Below are 6,948 nucleotides of genomic sequence, written 5' to 3' on the forward strand. Positions count from 1 at the left end.
TTTTATAATTCTAGCTTCGTTAAATTTATGAGTGGAAGAATCACTTCTATTTGAAAAACTATCTCATAACTTTTTTTTGTTTCTGAGAAAAAAATTGAAGAATTTCGTAAAAGAATTAAATTTTTTAAATAAACAACATTATAAAGGTTATTCATGAAAAGATCTTCTAAACAAACTTAACAGGCTAGCCCACATCATGTAAAATATTCTAACTGTTTAGCCTTTAGGTGAAACCATTTGACTAGATACAAATTCAATAATTGGAATAACTTATACAAAAATGTAACTTGTTGTAAAATTAAAAAGCTTAATTTGAGAGACAAAATGCCACATCATAACTTCAATTTGATTAATTAATTGATTTGAATTAAACTTGTGAAAAGTTGATGATTAGATTGAATGACGTTAAGTATTTTTTAGACTCATTTTAAAATAAAAGAACGTTACATACATCGAGAGAGCTTATTTTGAGCCGAAATATGAAGGAATTCTCAAAATAATATAAAAGTTATTTTATTAATATTATTTGAAACTCTACGGATTAGAGTAAATTTTGACCTCATAGTAGGACAATTGAAAGATATCTGGACAGAAATAATTTTCTGAGAATCTCATCTGGATTAGGTCTCATAAATATATCTTTCTAACATCTTTGAACAAAAACTTAATACTATATTACTTTTATTTGGAAAACATAATCTATTAAATTTAAATTTTCCGAAAAGGAGGTTCTCAAATTCTCCTATAATAATATCTCAAAAATGTAAATGGTAGTCCTTGATTAGATTCATGCCTTACCCAAATAACACTATTTATATAGTATTCTGTTCTTGTTGTAAATACTAGGAGTTAAAACGGGAGACGTGAAAATAGGAGCATCAACTTAATCCATTAGGCGCTTTTCAGAGGTGAAATCTTGTAGTTCTTCCTATTCAGTCCGATATTAATTAATCTAGCAATGAGTAGAATGGAGAAAGCTAACAGGCCTTGGAGGACTGAATCCACGTATGTAGGCAAATTAGACATCGCCTCCTTTTCAATAGGAAAGAATAGTCAAACCAACCCAGCTGGATGATCAATCTCAAAAATCTTATTAGCGGGCAAAACTCGGTCCCTAAATTTTCATTATAAATATCTCCTATTAAGTGAATCTAAACAGACAATGAATGTGTGTTTTTTGGTTGGTTAAATGCCTTCGGCTGCTATATTTTCTCGCGACAGAATTAACCATGAAATGGTCATTGTCTTGGTTATATTCATGTGATATACGTCCTTAAATTTGGTCAAGTTTCTACTATCATATAAGTATTTTTTTTTTCTTTCTTTTGGATTTTTTTACCTTGTGTTCAATACTCGGGGTTACTTATTAAAATATTTAACACCAAATAATTCGTTGTCTAAAAGAAAGATGCGCAAAATAAATGAAATAAAAAAGCAAAGCAAGGAGTTGCTCTCTTATTCGATACCAATACAACATTGCTAACTAATGAAAAATACCAAAATCCCGTACTAATACCACATTGCTAACTAATGAAAAATACCAAAATCCCGTACTAATACCACATTGCTAACTAATGAAAAATACCAAAACAAAGGGTAAGTCATTCTTTACCTCAATCATATTAGGAGGGATCAATCCAGATGCAGGGTATTGGTTTGGTCAAGTTGTAACAATTTGGACTTGAGAAAGCTGCATTGAAAGAGTAATATTTGCGAGTGGCCAAACAATAGAAAACGCCCTTGTTATTGTCATGAAACATTTGAAAAAATATTTTATTTCCTAACCCTGGCGCAACACAAGGTTTCAAGAATGAAGCTTCTTTGTTCACAAATAGTGTTCTATTATCCAAACTTGTTATTTGTTTCCTCTCCAAGTTTTCATCGATCACGTTGTATCTCCAAACCTAGACTTTTCCTTCTTTATGAGTTATAAATACGGCCAATATTCCACCATTATCAATATCTTCTGCCGTAAAAACATGTTCAATTGAGCTTCTTATTCGACGTGGCAAGGAATCCCAATAAAATTTCCAGGTAGGTGTCTCTTCAGCTGAGTTTTCCTCGATACTTAGTATTCCAAGATTCCCTTTATCGCCTAATAGGTAAACACTATTGTTTTTGAAAAATACTGGGTTATTGCACGCAAATAATCCTTGGTGCTAACATATTAGGCTATGACATGCGAACTATCTTCCCGTACATTTGGTTTGAATGGTGATGCCTGAGTAAAATAAATAGCCTATTATGTGACGCATGTTCTCAGTTGTTTGACTTGTATGCCACATAATGCAATAGTGCTTAAAATTTCTCAATTATATGTGTTTGCTTGACTTGAGAGTTGAACAGAACCGTCTTGATTGAGTCATGTGCAATGTGTGTGTGAGGAATCGTGATCTTGTGTGCTATCCTGTGTAGTCTAGAACTTGTCCCGTGTGTTAATCGAAGCAAAATCATTAAGTTGTGCTAGTCTAGGAGATGACATAGGCATTTCTTGCTTGATCATAGATGGGTATGGGTTATAAGGTGGGTTATAATGTTAGTATAGATGGGTAAATGAGTCGGATTAATGGGTATGGGTATTAATCTAATAAATAAAAACAAAACAAAAAAAAGCGAAAAAAATAATTAAAACTTACCTGCCCCCAGCCCAGCACCCCACGCTAGGCATGGCGCTAGGGTCTTGTACATACTGGAAAGTGCGCCCCAGGCAGCGTGGGGCGCTGGCCTGGGCGTTGTTTTGACGATTTTTCTATTTTTTTTTTTAAATAACATCCCGATCCCCCGAGCACTTTATATATCCAATTTACATGCCCCACACCATTCTACCTATAATTTCTATATCTACAAAGAAAATAAAAACTCTAATCTACTCTAACTAATTTTTTTTTAAAAAAACTAAGTTATGAAAGCAATAAATATTGGGTTGCCTCCCAACAAGCGCATGATTTAACGTCTCGGCACGACACAGGACCTTGCTTACTCATCAGCAGTACTACTTTGGTCTTCTCACGATCAATGATTCCTCCTTAATAGTGCTTGACTTTGTGCCCATTCACTAAAAATTTCCTTTTACCATGTAAAGCGCGCAACTCAATTGCACCATAAGAAGTGACTCTCACCACCTCAAATGGACCTGACCATCTCGATTTTAACTTCCTAGAAAACAGTTTAAGCCTTGAATTGAACAATAATACCTGTTGGCCTAGTTTGAAGTGACATGGCTTGATACGCTTGTCATGCCATCCTTTTGTTTTCTCTTTGTAAAACTTAGCATTTTCATAAGAATGCAGCCTGAACTCATCTAACTCATTCAACTGCAAGAGTCTCTTCTCGCCCGCGACTTCAAGGTCCATATTCAACTTTTTAATGGCCCAGTACGCCTTGTGTTCAAGTTCAACAGGCAAGTGATATGCCTTCCCATAAACAAACTTATAGGGCGATACCCTAATTGGTGTTTTATATGCAGTTCTATATGCCCACAAGGCATCATCTAACTTGCAGCTCAATCCTTCCTATTCACACTCACCGCCTTCTCTAATATTTGCTTTATTTCTCTGTTAGATACCTCAGCTTGTCCACTTGTTTGCAGATGATATGTCATGGCAACTCTATGGGAGACTCCATATTTAGTTAGAAGGTTATTCAACAACCGATTGCAAAAATATGTCCCTTCATCACTAATCAAGGCACGTGGAGTCCCAAACCTCGAGAATATATTCTTCTTCACAAACGCAGCCACCATCATGGCATCATTTGTTGGCAATGCGATCGCCTCTACCCATTTTGACACGTAGTCAACTGCTAGCAAGATGCATTTATTTTCTCTGGACAATGGGAATGGTCCTATAAAATTTATCCCCCATATATAAAAAATCTCTACCTCCAGGATGTTATTCAAAGGCATCTCATGCCTCTTTGTAATTGTTCCTGTTCTTTGACACTGGTCATACTTCTTAACAAATGCATGGGCATCCTTGAATAATGTTGGCCAAAAAGAACCCAGATTGTATTACTTTTGTAGTTGTCCTATTGCCTCCATGATGGTCCCCATAAGGTGATGCATGACAATCATACAACACTAATCCTGCCTCCTTCTTTGGAATGCATCTCCTCATCAACTGATCAGCACACTGCTTGTATAAGAATGGCTCATCCCAGTAGTAGAAGTTCACATCATGTAGAAACCTCTTTCTAGCTTTAGATTCGATTTCAGGAGGAAGTACCCCACTCACAAGATAATTCACATAGTCCGCGTACCATGGGGAGAGTCTTCGGTGATAGCAAAAAGTTGTTCATCAGGGAATGCCTCCTTAATTTGTCCACCCTCCTCCACATGGTCATGATTTTCCAGCCTTGTTAGATGGTCAGCTACTTGGTTCTATGTGCCCTTTCGATCTCGTATTTCTACATCAAATTCCTGCAACAACAAAACCCAGTGCATCAATCTAACCTTGGATTCCTTTTTGTAAATAGATACTTGATTGTTGCATGATCGATATGGTCTATGACTTTTGTTCCCACCAAGTATGCCCGGAGTTTCTCAAAGGCCCACAAAACGGCCAACATCTCCTTTTCAGTGGTGGTGTAATTCAGCAGTGCATCATCAAGAGTCTTACTCGCATAGTAGATGGAATAAAACATCTTGTCCTTCCTCTGGCCTCGCACTGCCCCAATAGCATGGCCACTTGCATCGCACATAAGTTCAAATGGTAAGGATCAATCCGGTGCCGCAATAATAGGGGCAGCCACCAACTTCTTTTTGAGCTCTTCGAATGCATTCAGGCAGGCTTCATCAAAATTGAAAATTACATCCTTTTCAAGCAACCTGCACAAATGAGTAGCAATTTTTGAAAAATCCTTAATAAAGTTGTTTGACCAAAAAATGTAAGACTTTTGATTAAACTAATTAATATTTTATGACGAAGGGCTAAACCTAGTTAATGATAATAACTTTAGATATATAATCAATTAACACCAATCACGCAAGAGCAGTGTTGAGAGAAGATTAAATGTGATGTACATTCAATGTTTCAAGATCATTAATGATGGGGGAATATCAAGCATTAAATAACGATAAATGACATTAAAGTAAATAAGGAGAATGATTCACCCAATATTGAATGAGGTGGATGATTCTTCTTTTTGACAATGGTGAATGATAGACAAATACTAGAATATTAGGACCCTTCTCAGATCTAATGGAAAAAGTGTGGAATAGTAGACAATCGAATCTCTTTAGAAAGGTAGTGATTGTCTTTTATCTCGAAAGAAAGTCTATTTTTTCAAGAATGTCTTATCAGAGAATATTACACATCTCCCTCCCCTATCTCTTTTTCTATTTTATATGGGACATTCCCCAGTCAACCCTAAAAGTAAAGACACCAATAATATTTAATAGAATATTATCCTGAATATTTTATTACAAAAACTAGCCGTTAGCCCTCGACCTCGGCCTTTATTGACTATTCGACTACGAGCCCCATTATCTACTAATCGACCTCGACCATATCACTTTCTACGATACCGTTTCGTGTCAAATCTTAATGAAAATAGATTTTGACCCATACAGTTAGTCCCTCCGCTTATTGATGTCGGCCCTGGGCGACCTCAATGAGCGGACTCTGTATGTCAGGCTTGAGAAGTTTTATGCGAGCAGGTTGAGTAGTAGAGCTTCAGACGGAATGGGAGCGTGGCCTTTTGTGATCCACAACCTAGGGTCACGTTGTCCTATCTTGACGTCATGTCATCATGCATCATCTTAGGTTCACTCTTTACTTTCTAAAAATTGAATTTTCATACCCTCTTCTTCCTCAACCAGAATCTCTGCTTCCTTGACCTTACTTCATACTCCTGCCTTCACCTATTTCGGTGGTTCTTACTACTCGACTCTTCTGCGTTTGACCGGACCCACTCTATTCATAAACAAAAATACTTAATGTGTCTTCCAGTTCTGGGGAGATGCCTAATCCTGCTCCTTTGGCAGTGTACGTGGCTCCCCATGACGGTGGGGCTGCCATCGCTGTAGAAGATGAAAGCTTTCCTACGATGGAGGAAATAGAGCTGACTTCTCAAAGCTACCCAAGGATGACCCTGAGGCCGTAGAGTCTAAGATGGACGCGACTGCCCTTGCTAATTTCAGGGCGAAGTTCAAAATTCCAGTCCACATCGATCTGGTCCCGGCTGGACGCGATGTGGTATAGATTCATCGCCCTAGATATTGAGTGTTCTATGCATATCCATTATACGTGGGCTATTCTTTTCCCATTCTCCCATTGGTAGAGGAGTTCTGCCGCTACTATGGCATTTGCCTGGCTCAGCTTTCTCCTTATATCTATAAGCTCATCCTCATATTATCAAAGTACGCGGAATTGGCTGACCGCAGGGTCTTCGTCACCTAATGCACTTTTTCACGCTAAGTTTTTATTGAGGGACGATATTGTACCTTCGTCACCGTGGATGCAAAAGTTTGGTAGTAAAGATGGATGATAAAGCGAATCGTTGATTATGGTTTTAATTACTTCTTTGTCAAGACTGAGGATGTGGTGGCGAACGCGAATGGATTTCCTGAGTCGTGGAATTACGCTCGTAAGTATTTTCACCAAGTGCTTTTTTTGCTCGTTCTGGTCGTTGTCTAACCGTTCTGTCTTTTTCTCCTTCGTCTTAGACTAAGCCCCCTCCATTGGTCGTGGATATTCATGAATGGGTTAGCTAGATCTTGCCCCACACAGGGGGATTCGTGGGTGGCCGACTTTTTTCAAGAGATTTGGGACCAAGCTTTCAGCGATCGGTGAGTTTGCCCGTTCATATAGTGACTTTTTACTTATACCGTCTTGTCCTTGTGGTTGCGTGTTCATCATGGCTTTGATAGTTTCCTTTCTAATCACTTTTGCAGGAGGGTCTTTAAAGAGGCGAAAAGCTCCTACTCTGGCATTCCATAAGAGGAAGAAG

The sequence above is a fragment of the Nicotiana tomentosiformis genome, chromosome 7 (genome assembly GCF_000390325.3).
Source record: "Nicotiana tomentosiformis chromosome 7, ASM39032v3, whole genome shotgun sequence".
NCBI classification, from domain to species: domain Eukaryota; kingdom Viridiplantae; phylum Streptophyta; class Magnoliopsida; order Solanales; family Solanaceae; genus Nicotiana; species Nicotiana tomentosiformis.